Below are 19,640 nucleotides of genomic sequence, written 5' to 3'. Positions count from 1 at the left end.
AAAGTCAAATATCTCAAAAGGAACTGACTTATAAAGGAAACACCCCAAAAAATGACTATAGAATTACAGCCCTAAACTAATGGGGGGAAATTGCCAATTCTTTAGAATAGCACACAAAAGTATATTATAATGAAAGATCTGGATAGAGAATAGAGAATATTTTCACAACTGTTGTAAAGGATCCAATTTTTATCCCAGATGAGGTCCTACCTGGCTCTTCCAGGGCCAGACCAACTACATCTACCTGGCTGAATTCTAGTGAGTATCCTGAGGAGATTGGTTTTCCTCACAGTTGGCAACCAGTGACTAGTGTCCCAATTCCATTTAAACAATATCAATTAACTCTTACAAAGGAATATTTACTTCAATGATACTTGAAAAACAAAAATTTCCCTAACTTCTGGAAGAGCGTAGTCTCCCCAATATCACAAATCTTTTGGGCAAAAATGGTCCCAGTCTTTTTTAAGTGCATTTTTATCCCACATATTAACATAGTTTTTACATGAGATTGATCCCACCAAATTCAATGCCTAAAGTAGCATTACTGTTGATAAAGCCTTTGACTTTGCTACCAATGTTTTTTGCACCAAAAGGAATGAATTTTCAATGTGAGCATTTTACACTTTAGAAACTGGCAAATGCTACAAATCAGGGATTTATTGTTTTCTTACTTGTCTAGTCTAAAGAAAATGATGGAAAAAATATTTATATAGGTTAAATTTAAAAGTGTATTCTGCATGCAATCTCTGGCCTCTCATTCCAAGTGAGTTGTTAAACATTTAGCATTATACTCCAGGTTCCAAAGGTTGCTTCTTGAAGAGTTAATGCTAGGCCACATAGCCACTTCAATGCAGAGGGAATGAGGCCTCTCCCCTCATAGTATTGTTTCTTTTCCCTAACCCAAACACTATCAAACAGGGAAAAGTCAAAACTCAAAGAAGAGGCAGAGATTTTGTTTGACTAGTGCCTTTTGAATTAGACAATCAAAAAGGATTCTTCTCAGCACACATTAACAGATCAGTCAGTTAGTCACAGAATGTCTATGAATACACCAAAATGTCTACTGGGTCCATACACCATTACAACTCTACTAGAAGCAGGATTCTCAGTCTCTTTTTAGAAAGGGAACTGCATCAGGGGCAAGCATTTTTTCCATAGTATTAAAAACTGGACTCAGTGACCAATCTCCTATGGTATACATATGTATATATTTCTCTCCCTTAAGAATATAAACTAAGGGCTCCCTTTGACCCAGCAATACCACTACTGGATCTATACCCTGAAGAGATGAGGAAAAAGGGTAAAAACATTACTTGTACAAAAATATTTATAGCAGCCCTGTTTGTGGTGGCAAAGAATTGGAAATCCAGTAAATGTCCTTCAATTGGGGAATGGCTTAGCAAACTGTGGTATATGTATGTCATGGAACACTATTGTTCTATTAGAAACCAGGAGGGACGGGATTTCAGGGAAACCTGGAAGGATTTGCATGAATTGATGCTGAGTGAGAAGAGCAGAACCAGAAAACACTGTACACCCTAACAGCAACATGGGAGTGATGTTCAACCTTGAACCACTTGCTCATTCCATCAGCGCAACAATTGGGAACAATTTTGGGCTGTTTGCAAAGGAGAGTACCATCTGTATTCAGATAAGGAGCTGTGGAGTTTGAACAAAGTACAAGGACTATTCCCTTTAATTCAGAAAAAAAAAAAAACCCAGATGTCTTATTGTCTGATCTGGTTACCTCTGAGAATTCTGTTCTCTTTAAGGATATGATTTCTCTCTCATCACACCCAATTTGGATCAAGGCACAACATGGAAACAAAGTAAAGACTGACAGAGTGCTATCTTTGGGGTGGGGGTGGAGGGGAGGGAAGCAAGATTGGGGGAAAATTGTAAAACTCAAATAATATCTTTAATAAAAAATTTTAAAAAAAGAATATAAACTAAGGAAGGCAAAGTACTATTTTAATTATGTTGTCTTTGTGTCCTGGGATCTTGCTCATTTATTTTTAATAATACCCCTGACTGATATAGGGAGGTCTTGTTGAGGACTTTTCTTTACTAATGCAAATTATACCTTCCTTCTCTGTAACTTGGAATTTTAGAATTCTGCAAAAAAACTTTAAATAGGTTATCTCTGCTAGAAAGTCCCTTTTGCTTCTCTTAAACTCTCTGCTCTGCCCCCTTCCCCAAATGCTAATACATCTGTCTTCAGGGAACAATAGGAACAAGTTTAATTCCTCAATCACAGGAGCATACATCTATAACTGAAGACATCTATCATGATCATCCTCCCCCCACTCCCAACACACTCCACCTCATCCCTTCATCCCTGAAGTAACTATGGAACTTGAAAAGCCTAGACAAATTTAAAGCTCCCCCTTCTTCCATTCTTATCCCTTCAATTGATTTTCATATGACTCAATGTCTATTACTCCCACTGTCTTCACCATCCAAACTCCACCTCCTATTTCTATTTTTGTATAGACTGTCCTATACAAATTCCTACAATGGTCACCTCAGAATGCATGTTACCATTCAAGGCTCAGAATAAATGCCATTTCCTACACAAGGCACTTGATATCCCTAGTTGTTGGAATCCTCCTTGACTACTTTTTATTTATTTTGTTTATAGTGAAGATTGTATCCCACATGTGCAAGAGGGTGTCATGTGGTTTGAAGGTAAGAAGAAGAGATATCTCTACCTTCTTCTCTCCTTAGTCTTCTCCAAGGAATTTTAATTACAGGAAGAGGAGTTTAAGGAAGTTGGGTTCAGAAGTGTGGTCACTGTGCTCTCCCCAGAAAGAGTGTATACCAGGCTAGAATTATCTCTCTCTGCTCCCATAAATATTACTCTAGAGGATGTGGTTTTCAGATTCAAGATAAACATCTGATCATTGTTTTTTAATTGAAGGAAAGATAGTATAGAAGAACTCTCCCATTGGGAGCAAGGTAACAACTCAACCAAAAGAAAGTCCTACATCTCACTCAAGGAAAAATTCCCTGAAGTCTCTAGTATAGCAAGCTGGGGCAGGTACAGACTGTCAGCTATTCTCATGTTAACTTCATCTCAGAGTTCCATTGTCCCCCAGCAGCCTAAATGGGGTTGGCCTCAGTCAGCTTCTCTCTCAAAGCTAGAAATCAGATTTCTGAAGCAATTGCAGAGCTGAAAAACCCAGACAAATTTAGAGCTCCCCCTTCTTCCACTCTTATCATGTCTGAGTCACTTCTTCACACAGATACAAGGCACTGATTACCACCATTGAGGAAAGAGTCCCATAAGAATAAACTTTGAGACTTAGGTTGGTTACATGTTTATGTGTGCATGTGTGTGTGTATGTATATGTACATATGTATTATATATATAATATAGTTTATTTCATTATTATCCATGCAGCTAAGTCCATATGCCATTCTCTGTAGTAGGAACCATAGAATATGAGCAGCTTCAGTCCTGGCCCAGATTAGAGAGATTAGGCTCCCCTTTATCACATTTTCATCTCAATAAATTCCTTCGCATTAGATTATGACTGACAATTCTAGACGTTACTCCCAAAAATATAAAGATACTCACTGTAAAATATAGTTTTACCCCTTTTTTTCAGTGATTAGAGATTTTTTTGGAATGGCTTACAATAATCTAAAAAGAAACATCTCCAGGTAATCCCTCTTCCATTTGGACTCTGCATTATATAGCCTCTATTTGATAATATATGACTCCCTTGAGAGTAATACTCAGAGGATAATTGCTTTCATTATACATACATTAGCATACATCAGCATAATCCATGTCCTGTCTCTAGGAAAGAGTTAACTTCAAATAGATGTCATGCATCCTTAGATGCAAGTCTAGGTGAACCTGTACTTTATTATTGGGAGTAGGCTATAATTTTTCTTCATTGTCTTTTTCCCCCCTCCTCTCTTCTCTAGACTAACCTAGATAATTATTCATCTGACCTTAGAACTTAGTCACATTATCTACCAAGTAAAGGTTGAGGAGAGGAAGAAAGAATGGCTCCATAAACTTACCTTAAATGCCCAGATACATTAGTCAGAATTTATATTCTTGGTTCTTTGTCAGTCTTTTTATCCAGACTATATCCCATTAGCCTTTAACTTGTTCCCCCTTGTTCACCATAACATCTTGATTTTCATGGCTCTATTTCATCTGCCTTACTCTCACTATTCCTTTCTGAGATATAAACTAGTATACTTGATGTTCCTTGAAAATTCCTGTCTCTATTCCTTTAAAGTAAAAAAAAAAAACAATTCAATTCAACAAGCATTTGCTAAGAATTTACTAAATATATGTAATGGAGGGACTGGTCAATAGGGTCAGTTCTCTGAACATGCTCAATATTATTTTCTGTCTCTTGCTAGTACACCTGGATTGATGTTTATTATTCTTATAGAAATATGTGACAGAAGTACTATTTCTTTCCTTGCTTCAGAACATAAGCAAATATCTTCTACTCTTTTCTTGCTTGTGTACATGTGATGATAAAAAGTTTCTTAACAGGCTGTTGAGTGAAAAACTAATTATGCTTACACAGTCTCCAAATGATTAATTCTCTCAAAACTGGGAAGAAGCAGCCAATTGAAAGGCACTGTATGAGACATTATTAAAAAAAAAATGAAACCATCCCTGCCTTCAAAGAGCCACCTTTTACCAGGAGATAAAAAACATCTATACAATTAAAAGTAACCAAATGTTACATAAGTAAATTCAAAGTAAATTTGTACAAGGTGTAAAAAAAACTTTATTATATTGTTGGGAAAATATTATTATATTGTTTAAATCTAATTAGGTGACTAGCAGTTATTTGAAGCCAAAATATCAGCCAGACCTCAAGAATCTTCTGAGAATGCTGGATATGGCTACAAGGAATTTTGGCCTGAGGTCCTTCAAAATCATGTATGTTTTCCATCCCCTTACCCAGGGCTTACTTTGGGTCCACCCAAGCATATGCTTTGGGTTCCCTTTGTGTTTTAGATTCACCCAAATTTTATTGAATGTTTCTATTTACTGAAAATCATCTTAATTAACTTTGCTTTCAAGGTGCCCTCTCTACAATTTTTTTTAACTGAGCATAGGTGTTTCATGCCAGTTCACCTGTCTAAATCCTATATAATATAAACCTTCCAGAGCCTGTATGAGAGAACTCCCTTCTTTCTGTCCTGCTCTCTTCTGCCAATGACCAAATCAATTTCTTCTTAAACTTTTTTAGATTTGGGGGTTTGTTCTCATGAAGGACAAAAGTAACACAATACAAGGGGATAAAAACAGGGAGGATCAGGAAAGATCTTATTTAGAAAGTGACACCTGAGGGGCGGCTAGGTGGCTTAGTGGATAAAGCACCTGCCCTGGAGTCAGGAGTACCTGGGTTCAAATCTGGTCTCAGACACTTAATAATTACCTTAGCTGTGTGGCCTTGGGCAAGCCACTTAACCCTGTTTGCCTTGCAAAAACCTTAAAAAAAAAGAGAGATGAGGAAGAATGCATTCCAGAAATGTAGAACCACTGTGCCAAAGTATGAAGGAGAGAGATGGAATGCTGTTTATAGTAAATAACTTGCAGACCAGTTTTATTAGAAGAGAGAATTGTGAAGGAAGGAAGGGGGACTTCCAGGGCAGAGCCAAGATGGTGGCACAAAGCTAACCTGCTACCGGACCCTTTCCCTACCAAAGATAAATAAAGCCTCTGATATTCACACTACAGATTCCAACAAGAAAAAGAGAATATTCAAATAAGTTTTCAACTGCAGACATTGTAGAGGATCTTCAGTGAATGTCTGTCTCTTTGGGGGAAAGGAGGAAGTAAAGTCCAGGAGGCGGAAGAGCAGGGAGAGCCAGAAGGAGACTTTTAGTCACAGTGAAATCCAGGTCCTAACAGCTTAATAATAACAGAGATCTCAGAAGCTAGATAGCAAGCCATGGGGGTGGGGGTGGGGATCCCAACCCCAAACAAAGTCTGAACCCTGAGAGCACTGGGGTAAAAGACAGGACTGGGTCAGGAACAATCCACTGTTAAGTCAGAACCTGTACATAAAGGAGGAAACAAACCTCTGTAAGGTAAGGCCCAGACTGCATAGGCAACATCTTGGCCAACAACAAGCCAGAGATCAGACCCCAGCCCCAGCAAAACAAAAGCTTGGATCTATATTCCAGATACCCCCAGGAGCAGAACTACAACAAAAATTAACAAAGATGCTAAAAGAAAGTAGAAAACTACTTCACAGATAAAGATGACAGCAATGCCATATCCAAAGAAGAAAGCAGTGAAAAATCACAGAAGTAGCAAAACAGTCTATAAATTGAACTCAAATACAAAAGCTCATCAAAGAGCTTAAAAAAGAGTTTAAAAACCAAAGAAGACAGGAAGAAGAAAAATGGAAAAAAGAAATTAAAGTCATGCAGGAAAATTGTGAGGAATTGACCAAAGAAATCAACTCCTAAAAAAGTAAAAATAACCAACTGGAAAAGGAAACACAGAAGATAATTGAAGAAAATAAAATCCTAAAAATTAGAATTGAACAGTCAGAAACCAATGAATCTATAAGATTATAAGATCCCATCAAACAAATTTAAAAGACTGAAAAAAAATGCAGAAAATGTAAAGTACCTTCTAGGGGAAAATGAACAACCTGGAAAACAGATCCAGAAGAAACCATCTACAAATCACTGGACTAATAGAAAGCCTGGGCCAACCAAAAGAACTTGGAAAACATCATGCAGAAAATTACTAGGGAAAACTGCCCCAATCTACTAGAACAAGATAACAATATAACAACTGAAAGTATCCTCAGGACCCCTCCAGAAAGTGACCCCAGGATGCAAACTCCAAGGGTTATAAATAGCCAAATTCCAGAACCCTCAAATAAAAGAGAAAATATTGCAAGCTGCAAAAAGAAAACAATTCAAATACAAAGGAAACACAAACAGACTAACATAGGACCTATCAGCCTCAACACTGAAGGATCAGAAGAACTGGAATAACATGTTTCAGAGAGCTAAGGACCTGGGATTGCAAGCCAGAATGTACTGACCTGCAAAATTCAGCATATACTATCAGGGGAAAAGATGGATGTTCATGAAATACAGGACTTCCAGAATTTCCTGACACAGAACTGAACAGAGAATTCAATTGGCAAATAAATGACTGAAGAGTTTCATTTAAAGAAAAAGGGTAAATGAAAAAGGTGACTGGAAAAATAAAATAAAAATTAAATTAAATTAAAAAATTTTTTAAAAAGTTAGTCCCCAAAAGGAAAGATATAACAATTCTAATTCTTTTTTTTTAGGTTTTTGCAAGGCAAATGGGGTTAAGTGGCTTGCCCAAGGCCATACAGCTGGGTAAATATTAAGTGTCTGAGACCAGACTTGAACCCAGGTACTCCTGACTCCAGAGCCAGTGCTTTATCCACTGCGCCACCTAGCCACCTGTAATTCTAATTCTTTATAACTTTACTTCTCTCAGGAAAATTAGAGTGTAGAATATAATAGAAGAGAATGAACCTAAAGGATATGGGTATTATTGGGTCTTGTCTCTCAATTGAAGAGGTTCAAGATCACATCACTATCTTTGAGACAAAAAGCCCTGAAAAAAATCAGTGTGTTAACTTTAATTTAAATGTCTCATTATACTTTGACTACTTTAATCTCAAGGTGCTAAGCACCTTGACTAATGAGGGCATCATACTGAGAAAATGTCTCTGTTACTTACAATCATTTGTAAAGTTCTTAGTGAGGCCTCCAGAGCCTCCCAGTACTTAGAGATCTTCAAGATTCTTACAGTTAATTAGATTAGCTTTGGGTACTTCACTTAACAAGGTGTTAAGTACCCTGGGGTGGGGAGGGGAGAAAGTGGGAGAAAAAATAGTCTTGGTTCACTTAACAAGGTGTTAAGTACCCTGGGGGGGGGGGGCTAAAGTGTCAAAGAAAATAGGCTGGGGGGAGGGGCACAAATAGTTCAAGAAATGATATGGCTTTGGATGACACTTTGGCTTGTGAGGAGGATTATGTACTTGAAAGATACTTGAAAAGGGGATAAGGTAAAAAATTATTATAATTATGATTTGATGCTATTTGAGTCAATGCTGCTCATCAAGCAATCAAGTAAACAATCTGTGATGATATCTTGATAACAATAGGAGCTTATCAAGCAATCAAATAATCAACTGTGATTGATGATACCTGATTATTAGAGCACCAAGGGAATAAGCACAAAGATTTATAATTTTAGAGGGAAAGAAGGGAGAATGTGAATGCTGAGTAAATTCTATTCAATAGATTTAGCCCTGTGAGGGAATAAGATACATTCCCACTTGGGTTTAAAATTCTAACAATCTACAGGGAAGGGGAGGACAGGGAATGGGGAGGACAAGGGAAGAAGGGATTAATAAAAGGGAAGGGAAGGGAAGGTATAAGTGAAAAGAAACTAAAAGTTAAATTTCTCAAAGAAAAGCCAAAGGGGAAAGGTAGTAAAATTTTGGTGAAAAGGAATGAGGGAAAAGGAAAGAGATAAATATAAATGGCGAAAGCATGGAGGGAAATAAAAAATTAGTAATCTTAACTGTAAATGTGAATGGGATGAACTATCCCACAAAACAGAAGTGGATCAGAGGCAGCTAGGTGGTGCAGTGGATAGAGTACCTGCCTTGGAGTCAGGAGTACCTCAGTTCAATTCCGGCCTCAAACACTTAATAATTACCTAGCTGTGTGGCCTTTGGCAAGCCACTTAACCCCACTGACTTGCCAACCCCCCCCCCAAAAAAAACAGAAGTGGATAGCAGAAGGTATTAAAAACCAGAATCCTACAATATGTTGTTTACAAGAAACATGTTTGAAGCAGAGAGATACACACAAGGTAAAGGTAAAAGGTTGGAGCAAAATATATTATGCCTCAGGAGACATAAAAACATCTGGGGTAGCAATCCTAATTGCAGACAATGTAAAAAAGCAAAAATCAATCTCATTAAAAGGGATAAGGAAGGAAATTACATCTTGGTAATGAAGTTATATCATTACTAAACATGTATGCACTTAGTGGTATAGCATCCAGATTCCTAGAGGAAAAGCTGAGTGAATTACAAGGAGAAATAGATATCAATACTTTATTAATGGGAAATCTCAGTCTCCCTCTTTCAGAACTAGATAAATCTAACAACAAAATAAACAAGAAGGAAGTTAAGAAGGTGAATGAAATCTTAGAAAACTTAGATACGATAGACTTCTGGAGAAAACTTAATGGGGATAGAAAAGAATATACCTTTTTCCTCAGCAGTACATGACACCTTCACCAAAATTAACCATATACTAGGGCACACAAACCTTACAATCAAATGCAGAAAGGCAGAAATGATAAATACACACTTCTCAGACCATGATGCAATAAAAGTTATATTTAATGAAGGTCAGGGAAAGCTAAACCAAGGACTAATTGGAAATTAAATAACTTTATCTTAAATAATGGGTGAATCAAATAGCAAATAATAAAAATAATCAATAATTATATCCAAGAAAATGATAATAATGAGATATCATACCAAAATTTATGGGATGCTGCAAAGGCAATATTGAGGGGAAACATTATATCACTAAATGTCTATAAGAATAAAATAGAGAAAGAGAGCAATGAATTGGGTATGCAACTAAAAAAGCTAGAGAAAAACAAATGAAATAACCCCAATTAAATACCAAATTAGAAATTCTGAAAATCAAGGGAGAGATTAATAAAATGCAAAGCAAGAAAACCATTGATATCATAAAACTAAAAGTTGTTTTTATGAAAAAGTCAATAAACAAACCTCTAGTTAATCTGATTTAAAAAAAAGAAAGAAGATAACCAAATTACCAGCATCAAAAATGAAAAGGGTGAACTAACCACCAATGAAGAGGAAATTAAAGAAATAATTCGTAGCTACTTTGCCAAACTATATGCCAATAAATTGGACAACTTGAGTGAAATGGATGAATATTTATAAAAATACAAACTGCCCAGATTAACAGAAGAGGAAATAAATTACTTAAATAACGCCATTTCAGAAAAAGAAATTGAAGAAACTATCAATAAACTCCTTAAGAAAAAGTCTCCAGGTCCAGATAAATTTAAAAGTGAATTCTACCAAACATTTGAGGAATAATTAAATGCTATTCTACATAAACTATTTTAAAAAATAGGAGAGGAAGGAGTTCTGCCAAACTCCTTTTATGACACCAACATGGCACTGATACCTAAACCAGGAAGAACAAAGAAAATTGTAGATCAATCTCCCTAATGAATATTGATGTAAAAATCTTAAATAAAATTTTAGCAATGAGACTACAGCAAGTTATTACCAGGATAATACACCATGAGCAGGTTGGATTTATACCAGGAAGGAATGGTTCAACATTAGGAAAGCATTCAATGTAATTAAACATATCAATAGCAAAGTCAACAGAAATCATATGATTATTTCAATATATGCTAAAAGTCTTTGATAAAATACAATATCCATTTCTATAAAAACCACTAGAAACTTTAGGAATAAATGGAGTTTTACTTAAAATAATTAATAGTATCTATCTAAAACCCTCAACAAATATTATATTTAATGGGAATAAACTCAGAGCATTTCCAATAAATTCAGGGGTGAAACAAGGATGCCCATTATCACCATTACTATTCAATATAGTATTGAAAATGCTAGCAGTAGCAATAAGAGAAGAAAAAGAAATGACAATTCTACCCAAATTAAATTATTTATTCAATGCCATACCAATCAAATTACCAAATAACTACTTTACCAAGCTAGAAAAAAAATAAAACAAAATTCATCTGGAGCAACACAAAGGCAAGAAGAACAAGGGAATTGATGGAAAAAAGATGTAAAGGAAGGTGGCCTAGCTCTACCAAATCTAAAACTACACTATAAAGCAGCAGTCTGGTACTGGTTAAAAAAATAGAGTAATGGATCAAGTGTATTAGGATAGGTTCAAAAGTAAGCAGTAAATGACTACAGCAAACAATTTCACAAACCCAAAGTCATCAGGCTCTGGGATAAGAACCCACTATTTGAAAAAATTATTAGGAAAACTGGAAAATCGTATGGCAAAAACTAGGAACAGATCAACATGTTACACATAAAGAGTGATATCATAGATAAATTAATAGACCAAAAAATATACTATCTGATCTATGGAAAGGGGATAAATTTATGACCAAACAAGAATTAAACTGCAAAATGAATGATTTTGACTATATTAAATTAAAAAGTTTTTGCACTAATAAAATCAATGCTGCCAAAATTAGAAGAAAAGCAGAAAGCTGGGAAACAATCTTCCCAACCAGTAGTTCTGATAAAGGTCTCATTTCTAAAATATATAAAGAATTGCATCAAATTTATAAGGTCACAACTTGTTCCCCCGTTGATAAATGATCAAAGGATATGAATAGATAGTTTTAAAGCTATATATAAGTACATGAAAAAATGCTCCAAATCACTGATTAGAGAAATGCAAATTAAAACAACGAGATATCATTTTACACCTATTAGATTAGCCCAGATAAGAAAAAGGGAAGATGTTCAATGCTGGAGAGGATATGGGAGGATTGAGACATTTATGCATTGCTGATGGAGTTGTGAATGGATCCAACCTTTCTGGAAAGCAATATGGAACTTTACCCAAAGTGCAATAAAAACTGTTCATATCCTTTGACCAACAATTCCAATTCTAGGACTATATCCAGAAGAAACTGTAAAAAATGGAAAAAAGTCCTACATGTTCCAAAACATTCATAGCAGCTTTTTTTGTAGTGGCAAATGACAAAGAATTGGAAATTAAGGGGATGCCCATCAGTTGGGGAATGACTAAATAAGTTATGGTACATGAATAGTGTGGAATATTATTGTTCTATAGCAAATCATAAATGGTCGAACTCTAGAGAAGCATGGAATGACTTATGGGATCTGATGCTGAAGGAAGGGAATAGAGCCAATAGAATAATGTGCACATCAACAACATTAAGAGATGAATAACTTTGATGGAAATGAGATGGAGAGGGAAATGGTAAACTCCTCTAATAGCTTTGCCAAGAAAATCTTAAAAGAGGAAGAGTTGAACACAACTGAAAAATTGCTAAACAACAACAGATTGTATTTTTATTTATTTTATTAAACATTTTTTCAATTATATTTAAATCTGGTTCTGGCACACTGGAGAGTGTTACCATATAGCAAGCAGTAAGGCTGCTAAGTGTATCTGATACTTCCTATCGAAGACAAAATTCAAAATTCAAATTCAAAAGAATTCAAAAGGTTTAAAAAATGAACTGATACCTCCTTACCCCCTGAGCTCCCTCCCATGATACTAGAAGCATATTTCACCCAACAACCAAACACATGACTGTCATAAAGCCTCCACCCAAGCCCCTCTCCCTCTCTCCTATGCCAATATTTATACCTTTAATTTCTTTCTCTTGTTTTATTTTAGAGAGACATATTGAGTAATTTTTAGAGGACTAGGCTTTGAGTCAGGAAAATCTGGGTTCAAATTCTAACTCAGTGACTTTCTGACCCAGGGCAAATCATTGCACTCTCTGTGTCTTAATATCCTTATGAGTAAAAACAAGAGAGTTGAACCTAGAGAATGAAATCCAAACTGTTAAGAATAGCATTCAAGATGCTTTCATGGTCTGTCTGCAATCTACCTTTTCACTGGTCATGGTGATTCATGTCTGCAATACTTACTACTCCCCACTATGGTGGGTTGCTTGAACTCAGTAATTCTGCATTGTAGTAAGGTTAAAGTCAATCAGATGTTGACACTAAGGCTATAGATATTAGATACTAGATCTACAATGTAGATACCAGAACTCCTGGGAGTAAGGGATCACCAAGCTACCTAAGGAATAGAGAACAAGATTAGAGAAGAGACAGAACAAATCAAAGCTTTGTGCTAACCAGGCCCCAAAGTGGCTGCTACACTTCAACATGGAATGATTGGAAGAAGCAGTTTCAAAAAAAATCCCCAGACAAAAAAGCCCTACCTTTCCAGTCTCATCTCCTAGATTTCTCATTTATATATTTGATGTTACAGTTACTATTTTTGACTTACTATCTTCCAAACACACATTGAACTTTGCTGCTCCTGAAACTTTCCTAATAAAATCCTCCTCTTCTTATTCTTGTCTTTGACCTGGGATTCCTACTCCTTTCATGTCCAGTTATCAAAATCCTTCAACATCTAACTGAAATTTTTCTAAAGTTTCTATAATCATGACAATCAAATAATACTCTCCTACCTCTGGACTCCTATTATCTTTGTTGTTATGTTGTTTATATGGCACTCAACTAGTTTTGTATTGCAGTTTTTTTGGATAAAATTTCTCCAATCAGTTTATAAGCTCCTGAGGGCAAGGGTTTATCTTATATTCCATCTTAGACTTTCCAAATTTTGTGATCTTGCTGTATCAAAGATTTCTATCCTTTCTAGTTCCATTGAAAACCTACTCATTTTTCAAGAAATCGATGCCTTGGTATCTATAAAGCTTACTTGATGGCTTAGGCCAGAAGAGCTATTTCTTATTTCTATCTCCTATAACAATGTACCTCCCTTCTAGCACTTTTCAAATACCACTTTGTTTTATTTGTACAGCTTCCTTGATCCTGACTATATTGTAAGCTGCTTAAGTGTGGGAACTGTGTTTTACTTATTTTTGTAATTTCCTCGGCACCTAAGACAGTACCTTTCATAGATACTCCACAAATGTTTATTAAATTGATTTTTTTCTTTGTATTCTTCACATTACCCTGCACATAAGTGCTCAACAAATATCTGTTGAATGAATGACTCTATCATTCACAACTCTGTCACCGTACTTATAGGGGGCTGAAAGTCTTTGCTTATTTAAAAGGTAGAGTTCTATTTCTCATCAGTCAAAGACAATATGCTTGCCAGTCAGTTACTCTTGTTTCCTATACATCCATGGTTATAACACATTGCTTGAAGCTGAATAACAGAGAAAAGCTTAAAGTGCTTCTTTTCCCCTTGTTGCTTAAAATTATAAGACTTATAGCACTATGCACCTATAACAACTCCTCAAATATCCAGCTACTCCATAGCCTCAGGTGCATACTAGACATAATAAACACTACACTCTTCATAGCTACCATAGAGGGGAGCAAGTGGGGAGGGAGGGAGGGAGGGAGAGAGAGAGAGAGAGAGAGAGAGAGAGAGAGAGAGAGAGAGCTTCTCCAGATCAACAGTTTTTTCACTTAGAATTCATGCCTCTGTGACCATGCAAAAGTCTTTCAGGGGAAGAAAAGGGCTTAAGTCTGAAATTCCATTTGTAGATAGAGTTAGATAAGCAGATAGTTAACAGAAACTATGCTGCTATGGAAGAGGAAACATCTTAGAAACCTCTAGCAATACCATGTTGAGGTACAAAATACTACGTTAGAGTCAAAATGGATCATCAGACCTTCCACAATATAGAGAGGCCTATATCTCATTAGGTTGTTATGTACAGGACACACTGTTTACCTTCCTTTTTTCTTTCTGTATAAGGTATACCTATTTATGATCCAGAACACAATAATGAGTACTCTGTCTCACAGGATGGAAATGAAAACAACACCAGTGTTTGCATACCAGATATAGCTACCCATGGGGATATAACTAAGGAAGTTCCAGCTATCTATTACTACTTCTGCATTGCATAGTAGAAGTCTTCTAAGCTTTTCTGATGGTGTTCTCAAATGATTAATAAAAAAACTGATTTTTTATATACTGATATTTATACTGTGCTTCACAGTTTGCAAAATTCATCATCCAATTTGAGCCTGACAACTCAATATAAAACATATTAGTGATATAACTTTTAAATAATGAAACTGAGTTTTAAAGAGCTTAAGTGACAACCTCACATATAACAATACAGAACTAGGTCTTACTGACTCCAGATCTAGCACTCTACCCACTATTCCACTCTGACCAGCCTGGGCTTCAGGAATCTAATTTCAAGGCCATAACTACAACTAGTGCAAGAGGACAAAGAGACCCCACTGGGGACAATGACACTCCTAGCCATTTCCCCACATCCATGGTAAAATGAAGGATAAATTTCATAATTGATCTGACTCAGCCTTGAGGCTTATGCTACCATATTCATGTTGGTTTAAACACTTTCTAAAAATAGTTGTATTGATTACTTTTGCTTACACATTGCAGTCATTTCCAGAAATATTTTTCTTCCCATCCTACTTCAACTCAACAGGGAATCTTCCCTTTTGGCAAAAAACATACAAACAGAAATCAGCTAAGCAAAACCAGCTGACAAACATTCAATGTTTTATAATCATTGTCCTTTGTCTCTACAGTAAAGGGGGAGAAGTTTATTTCCTTAACATTAATCATGAGAATTAATAGTATTAGATTTTGTTTATTATTATTTTCATTACATTACTATAGTTATGATGCATATAATTTTCCTGGTTTTTCTTACTTTACTTTTGTGGTGATTTCATACAAATCTTCCCATGTTTTCCTGGATGCTACACATTCTTATGGTGAAATAATGTTTCATTCTTAGACCACAATTTGTTCAGTCACTCTCCAGCAGGTAGGTACCCACTTTTCAGTTCTTCATTATCACACACACAAAAATGCTTTTATGAAGATATGTAGTTATAAAGATACATATGTGTGAATAAATATATGTAAAATCAATTTTCTAAACTATATCATTTTATCCCCTGTCTAAAAATGCCATTCATGCCCTGATAACCTAATAATTCTTGAAATAGTTGTAAGTTTTCCTTAGTTTCCAGGGTTAATCATTTGAAACCAAGGGCAACAATATTTGGACAAGTTTTAGAAAAGCCTACAGAGGAACAGTTAGGTGATGCAATGATTAGAGCATTAGCTCTGGAGTCAGGAGGACCTGAGTTCAAACCTGGCCTCAGACACTTAATAATTACTTAGTGGTGTGACCTTGGGAAAGTCACTTAATCCTACTGCCTTGCAACACCCCCCCCCAATTTTTTTTTAAATTAGAAAAACCTGCAGAAGAAAGGTGATGCAATAATTCCTGATTCTATCTACCACCTACAAGTCTATAGTCAGATGGGGAGACAAACCAGGCATATCAAATAACTTCCATGACGGTACAAAGGATAACTAGGTTGTCTATCTGCCCATATCAGAATTTACTAAGAACCATGAAATGCAGTTGACATCAGGGAACTTCCCATTTGTGACTGCATAACAACACAGCTTCCTTCTTGGTGCATGTGACAAAAGCCAGTCAGCCACTGGCTTCCACTCATAGCTGGAAGAAGAATCTTTAGACCATACAGTTCAAGAGGGAGGGATCAGTACAAAATAAAATATCTTAAAGTAAAATTTTTTCATCCATAACAAAATGATTCAGACATTTAGTGCTTCGGCTCCTGCAAATTGACATGTATACCAATTATATATTTGTTTTTTTTTTCATTTGTAATTCTCTGAGGTTCTTGTGTATTATTTCACTTCCTTCTTCTGGAAACATCAAAATACAAAACTCATTAACTGTTGGAAAGGGTGTTCTTTCTCATCTGACCAGAAGTGCAAAGTCATGTGAATGACTTAATAAAAATGTCTTCTTTTGTGGTAAATAACTTTGCAGTGACTAAAAAGAGAGACTGATCCATTTATTGCTAAGTACCATTCTCTTTCCCAGATATATTTTTACATTAAACCAAAAAATTCTCTTATACTGTATTTTTCCTTCTTTTTTTCAAGCCACCAATGAAATTTAGTTTTAAAATTTTTAATTTTTTCCAATTACATATAGAGATAGTTTTCAACATTCATTTTCTTTTGAGTTTCAAATTTTTCCTCCCTCCCTTTCTCCCTTTCCTCTCTCCTCCCCTTAATCTGATATAGGTTACACATGCACAACCATGTTAAACATTTCCCCAAATGGAGAAAAAAAAACAACAAATTTTAAAAAGTGAAAATAGCATGCTTCTGATATGGATCCATAAATCTATAGTCTTTTCTTCAAATCTGGATGACATTTTCCAATCCAAGTCCTTTAGAAATGTCTTTAATTACTGAGTTGCTGAGAGGAACAAAGTTTATCAAAGTTGATCATCACACAATGTTGCTGTTGATGTGTACAATATTCTCCTGGTTCTGCTCACCTCATTCAGCATCAGTTCATGTAAGTCTTTTCAGATTTTTTTAAAGTCCAGTCACTCCTGATTGTATTCCCTCAATGTCCAATTCTTTTCCACAACAATAAAAGCTGCTAAAAATATATTTTTACATGTGTATCATTTCCCCTTTTTCATTAGTGTAAAATACTAAATAGTGGTATTGCTGGATCAAAGGATACACACAATTTCATAGTCCTTGGGCACAATTCCAAATCCAGCAATTGAATTTTGAAGGAAATGATTGGCTCTTAAGTATCTAATTCATATACTTTATGTAAATTTTAATACTTGCTTTTATTTTTGACTAAATATACTAGGTCTCCCTGATGCCTTTTAGCTATTATAAACCAGCAATTGGAATTTCAAGTATATTGTGAAAAGAATGTTGGACCTGGAGTCTAAAAGACCTGAGTGCATATCCTATTTCAGGTAACTGTATAAGTCACTTAACTTCTCTTGGTCAGTTTTCTTATTTATTAAAAAAGGGGTTTGATGATAATAACATCCATGTTACATGGTTTTGTGAGGATCAAATGAGTTAACTTATGTAAAACACTTTGTAAACTTTAAAGTGATATATAAATACTAAATAGTATTGTTAATTTACATTTAGTATGCTCCTCTAAATATATCTCAAAAAGATCAAAGTTTGAACTTTTGGAAGCTGATAAATCAGCACTTAGAATAAGTTCTAGTCTTTATAGAATTGGGATTAAAATTCCAATCTATTGATGAAAGATGTCTAATAGAAGGAAAAGCTCTGCCCAGGACTTTGAAAGACAAATAACTTCCAAAGAGCCATCAGACAAGATAACAAAATTCCTTCATATATATACCTTTCTTTAATCATATCTTTTGCACATTCAAATGGTTTGGGATTTTGTATTTTAGTTGTCTTTTTTTGATGGTCATTATATTGTTCTTCTAACTGCAAGAAGCCAACACTGCACTATGGAGAAATCAGTAACTATTTCTAGAATTGCCATTTCCTTCTTTTTTTTTTTTAAAGACATGAAGTTTTATTCTCTGAGATTTAACATTAACCTTGAGGTGGAGGCCATTCTGGTAATGATCACCTGCCATGTCCTTCTGAAAGACTTTATTTGTTTTCTGAAGGAGTCTTGAAGCTGTATTAATTCAACACTGTTCTCAGTTCTTGTGTTAAATATGACTGATCCTTTTTAAAAGTGAACTTGGATTATCATTGAAGTCCTTATCCTCCTCATAATCACAGCTGTTGCAATCTAATAGTCACTGAAGGATGTTCTTAAAGAGTGACAACTGCTACATATTTCCTTGGCGTAGTTATCATTTTTAAAGCCATAGAATTAAAAATACAATAAAGAGTCAATGAAACTGGTATGGCATGACACCAAACATTCAATTTATAGAGAATTTACTAACATGATGAAAGTTTATTTTTTAAAGTTCTTATTGAAACTTTTTGCTTTACCATATCCTATGCATTGCTCTCTCTCTGACTCCCATTTCATATGACAAATAGAAATGTTTGGAAAGAAAAAAAGTTGTCACAATTGATTCATAAAGGTACAAAAACATAACACCTATGAATCTCCCATGGCCATGAAGGGGTAGGTTGGGGGTGTATTCTCATAACTCTTCATTCGGGTCCCACTTTATCTTTATAATTTTGTTATATTTTCTTTTAATTTTTTTAATGTGTGATTATTCTTTTCATTTAAGTTGTAGTTTTTGTGCATCTTGCTGTTTTGATTTTGCTTACTTTACCCTGCATCAGATCATGCTCTGTATTCCTTACAGCAAAGAAATGTCTTATTACATTCATTTATTTAGGCATTCTTCAATTGATATGCATCTCATTTCTTTCAAATTCTTTGCTATTTCAAAAAGTGTTACAATAAATATTTCTGAGTAAATAGGGACTCCTTTCCCAGCTCCCCCTTCCCCCCCCCCCCCCCGACCAATGACTTCCTTGGGAATTAGGTCAATAATGGAATTTCTGGTTCAAAAGGCATTAACATTTTGGTCACTTTATTTGCACACTTCCAAATTGTTTTCTAAAATGGTTATACCATTTCCCACTTTCATCAAAAATGTATTAGAATGCCTGTCTTTCTAAAACTACTCCATTAACTGTTGGTTATTTATTTTGTTATTTTTTGCAAGGCAATGGGGTTAAGTGGCTTACCCAAGGCCACACAGCTAGGTAATTATTAAGTGTCTGAGGCCGCATTTGAACTCATATACTCCTGACTCCAGGGCCAATGCTCTATCCACTGCACCACCTAGCTGCCCTCTAGTTGTTTATTTTTTTTTTTTATCATTTTTGCCAATTTGTACAGTGTGGAGAGAGATATCAGGATTGTTTTGATTTTTTATTTCTCTTAAAGATCTGGAGCATTTTTTTCATTTGGTTGTGAATAATTGTAATTCTTTTGAGAACTATTCAAGTTCTTTGACTATTTA

The sequence above is a fragment of the Macrotis lagotis genome, chromosome X (genome assembly GCF_037893015.1).
Source record: "Macrotis lagotis isolate mMagLag1 chromosome X, bilby.v1.9.chrom.fasta, whole genome shotgun sequence".
In the NCBI taxonomy this organism is placed as follows: domain Eukaryota; kingdom Metazoa; phylum Chordata; class Mammalia; order Peramelemorphia; family Peramelidae; genus Macrotis; species Macrotis lagotis.
This window is presented reverse-complemented; position numbering follows the sequence as displayed.